This window comes from Puntigrus tetrazona, chromosome 5 (genome assembly GCF_018831695.1).
Source record: "Puntigrus tetrazona isolate hp1 chromosome 5, ASM1883169v1, whole genome shotgun sequence".
Lineage (NCBI taxonomy): Eukaryota > Metazoa > Chordata > Actinopteri > Cypriniformes > Cyprinidae > Puntigrus > Puntigrus tetrazona.
The window spans coordinates 16286502-16302834 of NC_056703.1; the positions used below are offsets into that span (position 1 = coordinate 16286502).

Below are 16333 nucleotides of genomic sequence, written 5' to 3' on the forward strand. Positions count from 1 at the left end.
GTCAATAGCAGCAGAAAAATCATCTCAGACGGTTTAAATAATGCACTAATAACAGTGCATCGCTGTACTGACACAAACCATTCCCAGATACTAACAATGCAAACCATATTATTAACGATAATAGTAATCCAAATAACGATGACAAAAACGCAGTACGCTGTATGCAAGAGCGTGTGTATGTCTGTGTGTGTTTCGCCAAAAGTTATTTACAGTGCATCAGTAAGTTCTCTGGCTTTGTTTTCCGTGTTTTTATAATCCAAAGGAAGGAGAAGAAAGGCAAATAAAAGTCCGTTGCTAAGCGCCATCAGCTGGTGCATATGCTGTTGATGGTAATGATCGCTGGGTCCACCAGTCCCATCTCCTCGTGCTCGTTCACACAGAGCTGGTAGCCGCAGCCTCGCCGCCGCTTCAGGGGAGTGACTCACGCCAGGTTTGGCACGCGGCGGCAGAAGGAAGCCGACGCCCCCGGCGATGAGCATGTGCCAGATGCTGTGGATGTAGAAGTAGTTCTCTCCGTCTCCACGGCGTATAAGGCCACCGCTGATGTGGCAATGGTGGTGCCGGAAACAGGAAAAGACCCAGCGCTTCCAGGTCGGGCGGGTAACAGCGGCGCCGGCGGATGGTGCGCACCGCCTGAGGAACACAAAGCAGTCATCAGTACATCAGCACAGAAAGACACACAAACCAACTGGGTCTCAGACTGTGTTCGTCTTAAAGGCTGAACAAATTATGTACAGGTAAGCAACAATTGAGTACTGTTTTTGCTTAAAACTAATTTAAAAAACTTTTCAAAAGTATTAAAACTGAGATTATACTGTTCACTGTACAATAAAAATTGTCGGCCCAATCGAGTAATTTTTTTTTAATTGTGGCAACAGTTGTCCCAACAGAAAATTCAAATTGGACCAATGGAAAATTTTAGATGCACTTTAGAGTCACTAGAAAATTTTGACTTGGGGTGGTCTGAAATTTTTACACTGTATGCAAAAATACTTGCTTCTGGAAGCCCATTTCTGCCACTGCTTTGGTAAAATGTGATAGTTTAATTGAGGCACAAGGTTGGGTTGAAATTCTGAGCTAAAAGTTATGTCATAATTGTCACTTTTAATTTCGACTTTCCTTTTGATTATGACTTTAGTTTCGACTTCCTTAATTGAATCTTTTCAGAATTTTGACTTTGCCATATTAATGACACTTATAAATACAGCTCTCATAATTTGGACTTTTTTTCAAAAATATAACACTACTGTATATCGTTCTTTCTTTTTTTTTTTACTTTTTTTTTTTAAAGTAGCAGAATAGGTTTCCATAATTAGACATCTTGATTTAACCCAGTGTAAGCGTAGTAAAAACGCTTTCATTTCACATTGCTGTTAGCCTTCACAATGAACCTTGACCTAATATTTAATTTGTATTTAATAAACCAAACACATTTGCATTGGAACCTACCAGCAAGTATAGATTTTCACTGCATTTATGGGAAAAAAACTGACCAAAATGAGACTGACTAACCCAAATACAACTATATTTAAACAGTATTTAAAACACCCTTTTTATCACTTGCAATTATGGTGCACCATAGCAATTTTTAAAATCCAGCTAACTCAGATATCTGAGCTTGCCCCATTAGATATAATGCCCACGATGCTTCTGCAGACCTATAAAGATGCTCTGATATACACGAGCTGCTGCTGTTAGAGCTGGATGCGAATGCACACAGTTATAAAGGTCGGACACACAATTTACAGACTTCATAGGAATTCAATTCTCCAGCTTGTAGGTATCCTGATATTTATGAAGACTGTAAAGCATGCTGTCCTCCCACATTTCACACCGCACGCTCTTTCACACCGCTCACGCCTCCTGCTAACGCCATTACACGGTATTAATCTATCAGCTGAGTGTAGAGAAGGACTGTTTAACAGATGTGTAACGCAGATTAACAAACGTAAACTCTTTACAAGTCGCTAGTTTGCGTCCATCGCATTTGCTCTATCACCTACCGATGTTCTCTTAGTCATTATAACCCTTCATCCTGTCCTGAAAGTGCAGAGAGAATAAAATGCTTCGCTTTCCTGCCTGTCTGTCATGACATTTCAATTATAATGTTCCACTGGTTGACGACATGTAGACTAGAACTTTGCCCCAGGTTACAATTTTATAGCTATGGCATGAATTTTAACTGCGAAAAACTGTCCTGTGCAGCCGAGGAATATACAATAGGAGCCTAGCACACACTCAAAGCTGATGTTTAATATCCTATGACAGTACAGCAAGCTGCAGGATTGAAAGCGAGGGACCGAAATGGCCGAGGCGCTTTAAATCTCATGATTCTACATTGTTACCGCTGTCAAGCATGTGCAGCAGTCAATCAAACACACACACACACACACACACACACACTCAGGTGACTGCTGATGACTCAATCACATTTCTCCTGCATAAAGAAAGGTGTGGGTCCTCAGAGACATTGCATATTCCCTCTGATTACTGATTCGACTACAGCTTTGCCGGCTTCCTGTGCAATTTCTAAACAAAGTTACTAAAGTTTGTGAAACTTTATAACTGCTGAGGAATTACATTTCTTGTCCTCATTTCTTGTCACATTACAATCACAGTACTTCAGAAGATCCTTATCTGAAAATGTCCCAGAAAGCCTTCAAAGCCATTATGTATATTTCCTTACATTGGAAAGAGCACTCATCCTTTCTTAAGCCATTTGTGCAAGTTTATTGAATTTGCTGCTCGAGTGGCCTTCACAGTTATTTTACTTACATTTCGGTCAAAAATCCATTTGAGAGATTTTCCTAATGACAGTTCTGCTGTAATTCAACCTGTGCTTTATGCCAACTCCCATTTATTTTAAGTTCTGTCTTTAAAGATATCATTCCTCAGATTCACTGCTCTCTTTTACAGTGCAATAACTTATTCCTCTGAATAAAAAAATATAACCTGCAATACAGTAATGAATAATAATAATCACAATAATACATAAATCAAATAACTTTCTTTGGTGTGACCTGTTATCGCGTTACATCCAAAATAAAAGTGTTTACATATGTGTATGTACTGTTGTCACACATGTGGATGTGTTGTTGTTTTCACCTCCCATGTGCTCTGTGTGCCCTACTTCCTGTTAATTATCGACATTGTGTTCAGGTGTGTCTAGTTAATTTAGTGATTTCCTGTGTGTATTTAAGTTCCAGTTTGCTTCTGTTTGATTGCCGGTTCTCGTCTTTAACATGTGTGGTTTTTGTTCTGCCTGCAAGCAGCTATGTTGTTGTTTTCTTCATTTGTAGAGGACTAAAACTGTTAAAGTTTATTTAAGTGCTCCTCTCAAACCACACTGTGATAACTGTGTATAATTATGTATGTATATAAATGCACGCACGCACACACATACAAATATATATATATATATATATTTTTATATGACATATTTATATATAAATTATATGAATATAAATATATAAATACATATAAATATTTTCTAAATATATACTGTGTGTTGTATGTCTTTATACAGTATATACATAACAAATATATACAGTGTATACACATTATGTAAACAAGAATTTTATTTTAGATGACGTTAATCATGATTAATCGTTTTACAGCACTACTATACTCAAATTTATTCAGTCATTATTAAAGTATTTTACTTAATAAAACCAATGCAGTAATACATAACAAAATATGAACACATATTTACAGTGTATGTAAATATGAGTATCGTTATGAGTTTATAATGAGCTTTACAGCTTGAACCATTAGGATAAAAAAAAAAAAACATTTTGCCCTCTGTCAACATTTCTTCACTTATTAATCTCCAGGCACATAACAGGTGCAAGTTACAAAAGGACAGAATGGAAAAATGGATGAGCTGTAAATTTGACACTTGACTGATGGGCCTAATCTAAACCACACAAAAACAAAACAACACTTCATACTGCTGCCCAGATATCCCGGTCTTCATGTCACATGCTATTTATTAATGAGGATTATTCTCAGAACGTGCTTGACTCTATATGTTCCTTTTGACTTGCATTGAAATTGATTGCCATTTATATTTCCCATTATAAGGCTGTTGTTTTGACAGCGGGGTTGGAATCCAACACCCACGGTCCTGACCACATCCTTAAACAGTACAGCCTGCTCCTGAGATGAATCACACTTATTTAACCACCTCTGAAGGATATGCACTAATACATTTATAAAGAATTCATCAGTCAAGCAGGATATGCCTTCAGATATTGATCGGATGGCGCATGAATCAATGATGCCTGGACACAAGCTGAAACGTGGTGCTTCACGCCTCAAATCTGGTTAGCATGCTTTTGGAGCATTGAAATGCAAAGCGAAATGTATTGTTAGCCCACAAACTATTCAGCATAATTGCTTATGTTTTCAGCAGTTATTTATCATTCTGTCTGTGAGATGCTGCATCAGGCCTGAAGCTCAGACAGTATATTCACATCACAGAACGGAAGCTTATTAACTAGAAACTAGTTAGCATGGTCCAGTTACATTAGACCCTGTTGGAAGATACCGTAATTATGTAATCTGACCAAAATTTGTGTCTCTCCATTCAAGCCATTCAAACACATCCATGCATTCTGAAAAAAATACAATTTATCCAAGCAATATGTACAGTAAATCATCACAGATGTCATTGTTAAAAGATTCTTGAAGTTAAATAAAGCTGATTAAATATGAATAGTAGATTACAAAATATAAGTATTGAAAAATGTATATATTTATTTTTATATTAATTGTTTTTTATTTATATTTTTACTGAAATTATTAAGTTACAATACTAATATATATATTTTTTCTTAAAATAGATTTATTTTTCACTTTATTTTTCTCTATTAGCTATCTTTCATTATGTTTTAAATCTGTCAAAAATAACCCAGATATTCATGTCATTGGCTTACAGTATATATAGCAGGTACTTTTTCATAATATTTGTGAGAGAATTTCTAAAGTGGAGTTGTTGAGGCTCATAACAATAAAATGCATGAGTCATGGATCAATGTGTACAGTATAAAACAGAGCCATGGGAGGTCACCACAGAGAGAAAAACAAAACTCTTTTAAAACATTACTGCTGATGACCAAAGAAAGTTTGCAAATACCTCCTCCAGGTTCCAAAAACATCTCTGAAAAAAATGAAATATTTTATATCTAGGAGAAAGAAACCTTATCCTGTATGTGAAGCACGAGGAAGTGTAATGGAATTTGTCAGCTTTGCTGCATCAGGGCCTGGCTGCACTAAAGTTGTATCAGGAAATTCCACAGCAGGTGGTGAATGACCCTGAATCTGAAACTAAGAAGGGTCATGCAATACGACAGTCCAAAAGTAGCTGTATATCCACATCAAATGCATTCTTATTATGGCTTAATCAGAATGCTGACCTCCAATAAAAGGCTGTGCCAAAATCAAAGCAGGCCATTTTAGCAAAACACTAAAAAACATTGAAACAAAAAAATTACTTAAACACCTAACTGCTGTAAGTGGTATGATCACCATAGAAAGCTTTACAGAAAATGTTCTGACAGCGGTCACAATTCAGAAATGTTCATAAAGAAATGCAGAGAATTGCAGAGGTTTTTATTCTTCCCCTCACAATGCTATGTTTTAAACATCATGGACCTTGATTTGGTTTGTAAGTGATATCTCAAGCATTATTCTACTGTACAAATAAAATGTGTATTCCTCTAGCAGGAATAATTGAATTTTCAAGTGTTAGAATTGAAATTGTGGCTGTTATTGGACATACCAAATGAAGCTCATATCTCACTGTAAGGGAAAGAAAGTAGATGTTTCTCCCTCTGTCTGTAAATTTTGCAGTTTCATTCAATTATGTTTTAGATGTATCCCATAAATTTTCCAAAGAAATTCATTATGAACAAAAGAACATTCAATATGTATATAATAGATATATAAACATATATAATAGAACATATATAAACGTATATAATAGAATATAATATAAACTATAAAAAAGTTTGATGAACACTGATGAAATGATACAATATTTATAAAAATGTGCATAATATGTTGTTGGCTTGTTACGCCTATGGAGAAAAAACGCCTAGGAAGGAAAATGACGTTTTACTTTCAGAACGCAAAGCCCAAAAACACAACAAGAGGATCACAGAAGATAACGATAAACTGCACTGTAAACAAATTGTGTGGATGTAGCATGTCTCAAGCTTGATAAATTGTAGCTTTTTCCTCAGCGCTAAAAAGGATGTGAGAATCACACAGTGGGATGCTTTGTACTGTGTTTGCGTAGGCTCGGGGAGCTTTGAAATAGAGGTGTCAGCTGACATGCTTTAACTACAAAGCCATTATGTGCCATGGAGATGACAGACGTGTGCATTTGACAGTCAGTGTCACATTCAATGAATTTTAGACAGAATTAGAGTAATCTGTCCTCTTGTCTTTCAATATGACATTCAGAAGATTTCAACCTATTTGTGTGTTTATTCTGTGGAGGTTATATTAAAAGTGTTTGCAGTGCTGTGTTAATAATAGTCATTTATATTAGTTAAATTTGAACACCTTTTTTGCATTACCAGATGTCATAAATGTGACATATAGTACATTATATAGTACATTAAATAAAGTGCAAATACAATGTATTTTATACTGTTCTGGTGTGGTTTTCCACATTCTGTTCTACTTCATTCTTGTTAATTGTTTGCTATTCTCTCTCACACAATACAGTGTATCTTTGTAGCGGCAGTAGAAGTTCATTGGCTCCTCTTCCCTCTGCATGTATATATCCAGCAGCACATACGACTCAAGGGAGGACGCGCTTCTCACACTCAACTGTAATTTGCCAGAGGCTCTGGCAAAGACTTTTCCTCGCCCAACACCCATTATTTTTTTATCATCTCACTTCAGGAAAGCAGTGTGGTCGCTTGAGGAATTAGCATAAAGTACAAGCTGCCTGGTAATGGAACAGCAAGGGCATCTCTAATACTGACAGAACAGAAAAACTTTTTAATGCCACACCACGCTAATGCATAGATAAATGCAGCCTTAAACGAAAGCGCAGATTGACCAGGTAACGTGAAATGCCTTCATAAATTATAGATACTGAAAAGGTGCTTTGTTGTCACTCAACAGCCAAAGAAAAAATAGCTCTGACATTTAACTGCCGGATCCACCGGACTGAAAGAACATATTTTTGAACACAGGCACACTGCCTTATAATATGTTTTCATTACATTTATAAACATTCAAAAAATGTATTTTATTCACTTACACTTGTTTTTATATAATATATATATGTGTGTGTGTGTGTGTGTTTGTGTGTGTAAATATGTGTGTGTGTGTGTGTGTGTGTGTGTGTGTGTGTGTGTGTGTGTATATATATATATATATATATAGATAGAGAGAGAGAGAGAGAGAGAGAGAGAGAGAGAGAGAGAGAGAGAGAGAGAGAGAGAGAGAGAGAGAGAGAGAGAGAGAGAGAGAGAGAACGTTTTTCTGATCTGATATACTTTTAAAAGGATTTTGGGCCTAGTCAGGCTTAAACCAACTAAGACCTGTAAACCTGTAAGAACACCTGGCTGCTTAGCTAAACCAGCTAAATAACTGCTTGTCCAGGCTGAAGGGTCAGTTAAACCAGGTGGGAGACCAACTAGCTGTCCAGTCTAGGCTGGAAGATCAGCTAGAACAGTTGAAGACAAGCCTAAACCGGATAAGGCATTGATAAACCAGCTGGGAGATCAACTGGCAGCTTAAAACCAGCTTGGCCAAGCTGGAAGACTAATTAAACCAGCTAGGAGACCTGCTGACCAACTTAAACCAGACCATTGAAGTCCAGCACAACAACATTTGCAGGTTGTAGGTTTAGAAGACACAGGTTGCAACCACAACTTTAACATCTGTTATTTTTTATGCTCTCAGCCATATAACTGAAATCGATTCTGACATGTTTTATTGATATATTAAACATTTAATAAGGATGCGTCACAATCACAACACATGGAATCTATGCATGTGCACAGTCCTGCTTACCCAGGCGATGGCCATGATGCCTAAAGTTTAAAAGACTGGGACCCAGCAGGTTCCACAGGCCATGGCGGTCCAGCTGTAAGGCCATTGACAGAGCCATCGCCCCAGCAAGTACAGCACCTGGTAGGAAAGCAGAAAAGAGAAAAATATTAGCCCAAACATCGACGACTCATCATGTCTAGAGGCGATAGTGAATCCCCAGTCCAATTAGGACCATCTTGCATCGGCCGCCTCTGTCAGACAGACTGTAAGTAAAGAGTGGTGGTGCTAAAAATGTCTCTCTCACTCTCTTTCTTTCCCCTAAAGTTCAGAACTGTTGTGACATGGGTGATTTGATTAGTGTCTGCAAACTGCAGCACTCAGCAAAACACACGCAATCACCTAACGCATATAGAAGCGTTCTCCCTAGAGGAGAGCTATTTTTTCTTGTTCTTTCCATTAGAAGCTTCCATCACAAACTGCAGTCCCGTCACTTTATTTCTCTGATTCTAAATTACTCAAACTTTAATTTAATCACATTCTTACCATCTTTCTCCTGTGTGATCTCCTTGAATCTTAGTCTTTCTCTGCGCTTGAGCAGCTGAAGACCACAGAACTAAAGAGTGTGCACACACCTGAAAGTGTCCACCTATATTTACTCAGCTCCACAGCGAAATGTCACCATCATTATGACAGCACATGACAGACTGCTGACATTCGTATATTTACACTCTGTGTAAGCGCTTTACAGAGGTGGACAAAATTTCTGCTCTCTTGCACATCTTGGAAAGCTCTTTTCTTGGCAATAAGGTCCATGAAAAACTACTGGCCTCTATGAATCACACAAAACGAATTTATAGAAACTGATGACACAAGAAATATACAGCATTTCTGGGCCCCAGGGCCTTCATACTTAATTTCAACCAATGTGGTTATTATATACAATGGCCCTAAAAAGATCATTTTTGGTATATGCGCTATGTTTCAAAAGTTTGATTTCGGTAATATTTGTAATGCTTTAAAAAGGCATATTTTATGCTCATCGAGGCTGCGTTTAATTTATATAAAATACAGTAAATTTTTCTAGAAACTGATGCATTTCAGTATTCTTTAATGAATATAACGTTCAAAAGACAGTATTTATTTAGTATAAAACTAATTTATGACCTTATATAATTCTTTGTCACTTTTTATTTTAATTAAAATGAATTGCTTTAAAATCATACTTACCCTAAAAATGTTTAATGCTAGTACAAGTTTCAGTTTGGTTTGAAAATTTTTTCTTTGTTCAATGCAAAATCATTTTGAATATTATAACCACGCTTACAAAACATTTGGAAGCACCACAGTGAGGGAAGAACCACAAGGTTTATGGAAATGAAGTTTGCTCCGAGTTTGCATTTGAGTGATTTTTACCTGTTTGATAATGGATTTGAGTCTGGCCATGGCGATAACAGTGACCCATACAGACATGAGCGAGCCGAGGAAGTCACAGAACTGCAGCACGTCATACTCCATGATGCAGAAGACCACAATGCCTGGCTGGTCACAGGCATGATAAAACTGTTCAGGGATGAAAGAAGAAAACAAGAAGGGAAGGTCAGTAGAGGCATGAATAAAATATGACACTCTGACATGTCATTGGTTCTTAACTGTAATCTTTCATACTTCAGCTGCCGCTGATACGCTAAATTAGGACTCTGTGAGACGGCTTTGTGCTTTGTGTGATAGTCAGCAGGTCTTCAAGTGCTTATTGCGTTAATTAGGCATATTTGTTCATAACTGGAACAGAATGCAAATCTAGTATTAAATATTAATTATACAAGTTAGTTCCAGTTCTTTCATCTGACTGATCCATTAAGATGATTTACAAGTTACAGTGCAACATGTCAAATCCAGAATTTAGAGGTTTTTTCTTATGTTTGAAGCTTTACATATCTTGTTTTAATTTCATATGATTCATGAAGACAGTAATATTACCTGTTAATGCCATGCAAGCAGTAACTGAAATGTTTATGTTAGCCCCATTTTTTTTATTATTATTGGTTTAAACCAGGCCTTCCGACTCACAGTGGAAAAAAACATGGTGAAAATATAGACAGATGCCTCCAGCAGGTAATGACTGCGGATGGCGATGGTCACAGGTGGGACGAACATCAGGTTGCTGAGGCACAGAAGGAGAGTTGAGAGCAGCTGGAAGCCGTATGAGTACGCCTCTGTGTTGTCCGTGCAACCCCAGCCATCCCAACCTAGAAAAGCACACACAAATTACTAACCAGAACAGTCCTAGCTGGAATCAAAATGGTCCTGAAAGATACAGGTTTAGGCATAAATCCAGAAATGTCAGATCTGGTAATAGTGATTACATGGAAAAGCAAAACATTTCTCTTTATGTTCTGCGGGAAAAAAGTGATATTTTGGAACGCAAGTTTTGAATGACATGAATTTAAGCAAATTATTACTAAAATTTGAAGGCGCAGACCAGTTTTCAACAATTATACAAGTTTCTTGAGCAGCAAATCAGCATATTAAAATGATTTTTGGAGGATAATGTGACAGTGAAGGCTGGAGTAATGATGCTGAAAATTCAGATTTACCATCACAGAAATAAATTACAATTTAATTACTCATAACATTAATAATATTTGATAATCAGTATTTCAGCTGTGGCAGGTAACAGTCAGTCTCACTAGCCACTTCAGTAATATAACTCAACATTAATGCTTGTTTGAGACAAGTAGATTTTTTGAAGGGGCGAATGAAAGAAGATCATTTTACGTGCCTGACCAGACAACTAATCTGATTAAAACATCTAACTGCACCCAAATTTCAATGAGAAGGACATTCGGTGCAAGTAAATGACGATTAATAATAAAACAAGCAACAAGGTAACACAAATAAGTCACACGCGACTCGTCTATGTGAGACAATCTTGTGGAGAAATCGAAACAAATGAACGGAACTTTGCACAGAAGAAAATATTTATAACATACATAGAGTTAAGCAACATGACACAACTAGAGTTGTGCAAGAGTTTTATACAAGAGTTAATGCGAATTTATTGAAAAGATATATTGTTGACTGTTTTTGCACCATTTGGTTCATGCAAATAGTTAAAGCAACTGTCGGGCATATGCGACACACAAAGCTGGGGTGTTTTGTTAATGAATGATTTGTGTTTTTGAAATTGGAATCATTTGAGTCAATGATTCAGTGGTCCATTCATAAGGACAGGCACTTAATTCTTTGAATTCTTGAATTAAACAGCTGTCTGAACAAATCGTTTGAAGGTTTTAATTAAGATGAGTCATTGAAGATGCTGCCACCTACTGGCGGTTTGGTATTATAGTAGCCTTTTAGTAGCCTAGAAGTCTTTTTTCCAACATTTCGTATTTATAATATAAATTGAAAATGCAAACATTGAAATGGATCAAAATCTTTCATTATAGCTTTCTTAAAGCTCAAACAGTACTCATTCTAGTCGTTCTAGTTCTAAATACGCTTTCAAATGTTCACTACTGTATATATATCTATAAGCATATTAAAACACCAAGCTCACAACATTATGCTGTTATAATTTTTCATGCAGTGTAAATGCATTTGTGCTATATTACTGTCATAAATGCATCTGAATGCTGCTTCAGTCACTTCTGTTTCTTCTACAGATCTTTGATTTTGTAGATGCTGATTTCATATGACTGGTAACAGTCTTATATTATCTCATTATATTAAGTTAAATTATTAATAAGGAATCTATTATGAAAGATTATTCATGCTTTTAATACGGTAGTGGGGAAAACTGCCCTTTAAATAGATCAAATGACTTGGAAATATTTGTGTGCATTATTTAGTCATACAAAATGTCATTTCCCAAAAAGAAAATTGCAGCCAGTAAAAATGTAGAGTGGCTAGTAAATCTGGAAAACCATTAGCCACAGTCGCTGCTGAGCAAAAAGTTAATGTAAAACCCTGTTCATAATATTACTGTTTTTACTGTATTGCATTTGCAACCCCAAGTTTTTTAAAAGGTAGTGTACAATGTACCCCTGTCCCTATCCTCAAAGCAAACTAAGCAAACGAAAAACAAAATAATAAAACACGCACACTGGCAATGTATGTAAAGCTAACAAAGAAAAAAAAAACCCTTAACAGAAATACACATGTACTTTCTTCTTCGTTCACACACACATTCTGTTCCTCATCTGTCAGCTGTTGTAAACAGCTTCATAAATATAGATTGGATTTGGGCAGCCTACTGTTATATAAACACCATGAAGGAAATAGATGTACTGCACCTCTCACCTCTCATAGAAAATGCTAGAAAACACACCACAAATCTCTCTGATTACGAAGCCTTAATTAGCCAAAGCACAAACAAAAATCCTCAAAGGCATGTCGTGATTGAAGTCTCGCTGAGTGTCGACAAAGACGGTCAATTGAGCTTTACCAGACACTCGAGAACAGAGAAGAGCTTTGCATGCATGCTGTATCAGAGCACTCAGCTGTTTGCCAGAAAACATTCATTAAAAGGGTAAATTTGTCTATGCTAATGACAAAAGAAACTATGGGTAGGAATCCAGGGAGAGAGGGGAAACGAGGCACCAGAGCTTTATAATGGTGCTGTAATTGAGAGGTTGTGATTAGCATATTTCTCAGGATCATCAAATGTCCTCTAATTAAAAACCACTTGATTTGTGATCTCACAGTTACGCAGCAACATGATTGGCACATGTGTAATTGAAGCATTTAACATGCCAATTAAGTTTGATTGGCATCTGACAGCAGAGGAGAAAGATAATAAATGGAATTATAAAATATTACTACGATTATCATCATATTAACCGCAAGGGTGATAACACCCTGGGGAGGGAGGACAGACTCGTTCACTTTTTTAAATCGCACACAATTCCTGCTCTTTTGTTTTCCTGAAAGATAAAGTTTCAAGGAGTCTTCAAGAACACGTGTCACATTATAAGTGTAGGAAACAACACTTGTCCTGCACGCCACTTCTAAGGACCTTTGGGGGAATTCTGTGCCACTTTTGATTTGTGATACATAATTACATCTAATATGTAATTATGGCAAGTGCGTGATTCTTGGCAAAATCAAACACAACTAAACAAACTGCAATTATAGCATTATGAAGAAAATTAACTACCTTTAAAAAATTTTAGGTCAGTAAGCTCGACGATTAATTACTTGACTGATTTTTATTTTTTATTTTCTTCAGCAAGAACACAGTAAAAAAAAAAAGCATTTATGAACTTCACACAACTCAACACTGATAATAAGTAATGTTTCTTGAGTGCTAAATCAACATAATGGAATGATTTGTGAAGTAATGGCTGGAGAAAATTCAACATAGAATGACTTAAAAAAGCCGGATACTTGTGATTGCTATAGGGTTTTGGGTGCTGACCTGCTTTACACTCGCACGCAGCATACAGGTAGTTGTTGGTCCGCAGGAGTTTGCACTGGCCATAGGTGCCACAGTCATTGATGCAGGGGGTCAGGTAAGAGCGAAGGTACACCTCAGCTGTTACATTAGTACACATCTCGAACCTGTCCAAGAGCATGGAGATGACAAGAAAAAAGTGAAAAGTCGAATAGAAGCTTTTAGGAAAACTACCAAAAATCAACAGCATGGAATGTCTTTGAACATTCTGAGAATTCTGAATGCATTTACAATAAATGGGGATTGAAGCTTTTAGGGTTGCAAAAGCTTTTAAGCTTTGTGTGAGAAACAGTCCAAAATTAGAGATGTTATCTTCTGTTTCTCTCACACACGGCTTCACAAGAGTTATAGTTCACAAGTTGCATGAATCACTTTTTACAATATTTTTATGGCGCTTTTGTGTCCTTTTCTTGAAGCTGAACTCCTCAGTCCTATTATTTGTACTTTCGTAGAGAAAAATAACTCCTTTTGTATTCAGTGGAAGAAAGAAAAAGTTTGGAACAACACAAGGGTGAGTAAATTATAATAGAACTTTCATTCTAACGAAGATAATATGAAATGTGTATATGCGACTATAAGTCAAAGCTGATGTTATAATTTCTGTGTTAGTGTGAAAATGTACTTTAAAGTCTGTGTGTGTGTGTGTGTGTGTAAAACACAGTGTGCAATTTTGAATGAAGATATCAAACCTAACACAAACTCTCACTGTCAGAATTAATTTTCATTTTGAATGAGACGATGTAAGATTACAAGAGTCTCGGTCAACATAAAAGTGAATCGTTTCACAAGTAATGTATTTCAGAGCAGCAAATAGGAAACATGGCACAGTTCACATGCTGCTACTACTACTTGCTAAACGTTGAAGAAGGTAAATACATGGAGTGCAATGAATATTTCACATCTTTTTCACAGCAACTGCAGTCTGATAATTTAGTGCAGAAACGCAAACAGAAAGACATATAAATGTGCTCACCCGTGTTCTGTGGCACACATGGATCGCAGGCTCAGGTACCACGTGCCCGTTTGCGGGTAGGGAATCCTCAGCTTGGTGATATTTGCAGTGGTGTTGATGGAGAGATGAAATCCTGAAACTGATTCTGATAAAGAAAGCATAAACAGGTAAAGGCAATTATTGTTGTGAGAAAACCCTGGTAAGTGCGTATCTGAGTGATGTGCTCAACCATAAAATGGACCATAAAAGAAAATTCATGCGATAGAAGCAAGTTTACCACATTTCACTTGCAACTATGCGATGCAATTTATGTTGCATTTGCATAGAAATGGTGACATCTTACTTTGTCTCACCTGAATTGTTTCCAAAAAAGACACTTCATTGTTTTTACTGCCATGGTTTTGGATCAAAGCCCTAGGAAACGTGAGCCGTCTTCATGAACATTACAGCAAAGGGCACTGGCCCAAAGCAATTTAAAAGACAAACGGAAATAAATTTAAACATTGTCTGCCCCTAGTCTTTTTTCTATACTGTACTTTACCACAATATACCACTGTAACTATATATTTGCTAAATCACTCACTTTTCACTATATAACATATGGTTGGATAACTTAGCATGTTATTATTGTGATTTATTTTTTCGAATAGTAAAAAGAAAACGCTTTTACTATTATATTTTACCTTTTTATTTTCTTAGAATTGCAAACAATATTTAAAAATGTGATGATGACTACATATGGCTTAATGAGTTTCCTCTTAGATTAAATGATAGAATGTCCTACCAGATTCACACGAGACTGATGTGTTGTCGTGAAGGGAGAGTGGCATCCCATGATTCAGGCAGCCAAAGATCGTAATATTCTCTCCTCTCACTGAAGACTGGAGGGGGAAAAAAAAGACAAAATAGGTTTGAATCCTGTAAAAGATAAGTGAACATCAAAGTTAATTAACAAGTTACTTTGAAACACAGACAGTGGGTGACACAAAGCGGGTCAAAGAAGGGTTTGGCAGGCAAAGGAAAGGGCTGTGATATAACCGTTGGAGATGTGATAATTTCATAGAAATATCAAAGGAAAAGAGGTTCTTTGTAGATGAGCGAAAGGCCAATCATCTCCCAGAGCAAGCCCCTTATCCATAGACATCTGAAAATAAAGATGTTCGCCCTTGTCTTTCACCCCGTTCATAAATAATACAGAGAGGCCTGATGAATAAGCGAATCCAGGACATGAGGCAAATTAGTGATCTCTCACACATGCACAAACTGTGGGAGAGAGAGCAAGGAAAAATAACGCTTTGAAGCAAAGTATCATGTTCTCTGACTAATCATAGCTATTCATTACATTTTATGACAGCAAGCAGTCAGATAGCAATGATCATTATTCAGTGATTATTATAGCAATGATTAGCTCTTTTTTCAATGACATGTCATGTTCTTGGTGCTTTCTGAAGAGACAATATGCAAACATGACCTCTGCATGGGAACTCGTCTTTAGTCTTTAATCTGGACCTCGGGAAAAAAGAGTGCTCAAGTGTCTGAATGTCTTAAATGTATTACAGGATCCTCAAAGTACAATACAGTGCAATGCAAACAGCTGTTTTCAGATTTAAAGGTAAAGTGTATAATTTCATGGTTCGCCAAACAGAACTGAACTTGAAGCAGGCAGGTGGTATTTATTTATTTATTTAAATATGATTACACGTATTATATATATAATCTGTGTATATACACACACACATAGCATGCTAAAAAAAGAGACACCATCTAGATTTAAGCAAGAGCCTCTGCCTCCTAAATCTTTCAGTAGTTTGAGCGAGCAGGTTCTCCATTTGGCTGAAAAATTCGAAAAAATGTTACATTTTAAAATACACTGATTTGTTAAATACACTGATGCAGGCTTTCAAATAGCTCTG

The 16333-nt window shown here is 36.6% G+C and overlaps 1 pseudogene; it reads right to left on the bottom strand.

The window, feature by feature from the left end:
- Positions 1-304: 304 nt before the first annotated feature.
- Positions 305-16333, bottom strand: part of LOC122346198 — a 71373-nt pseudogene continuing 55344 nt past the window's right edge.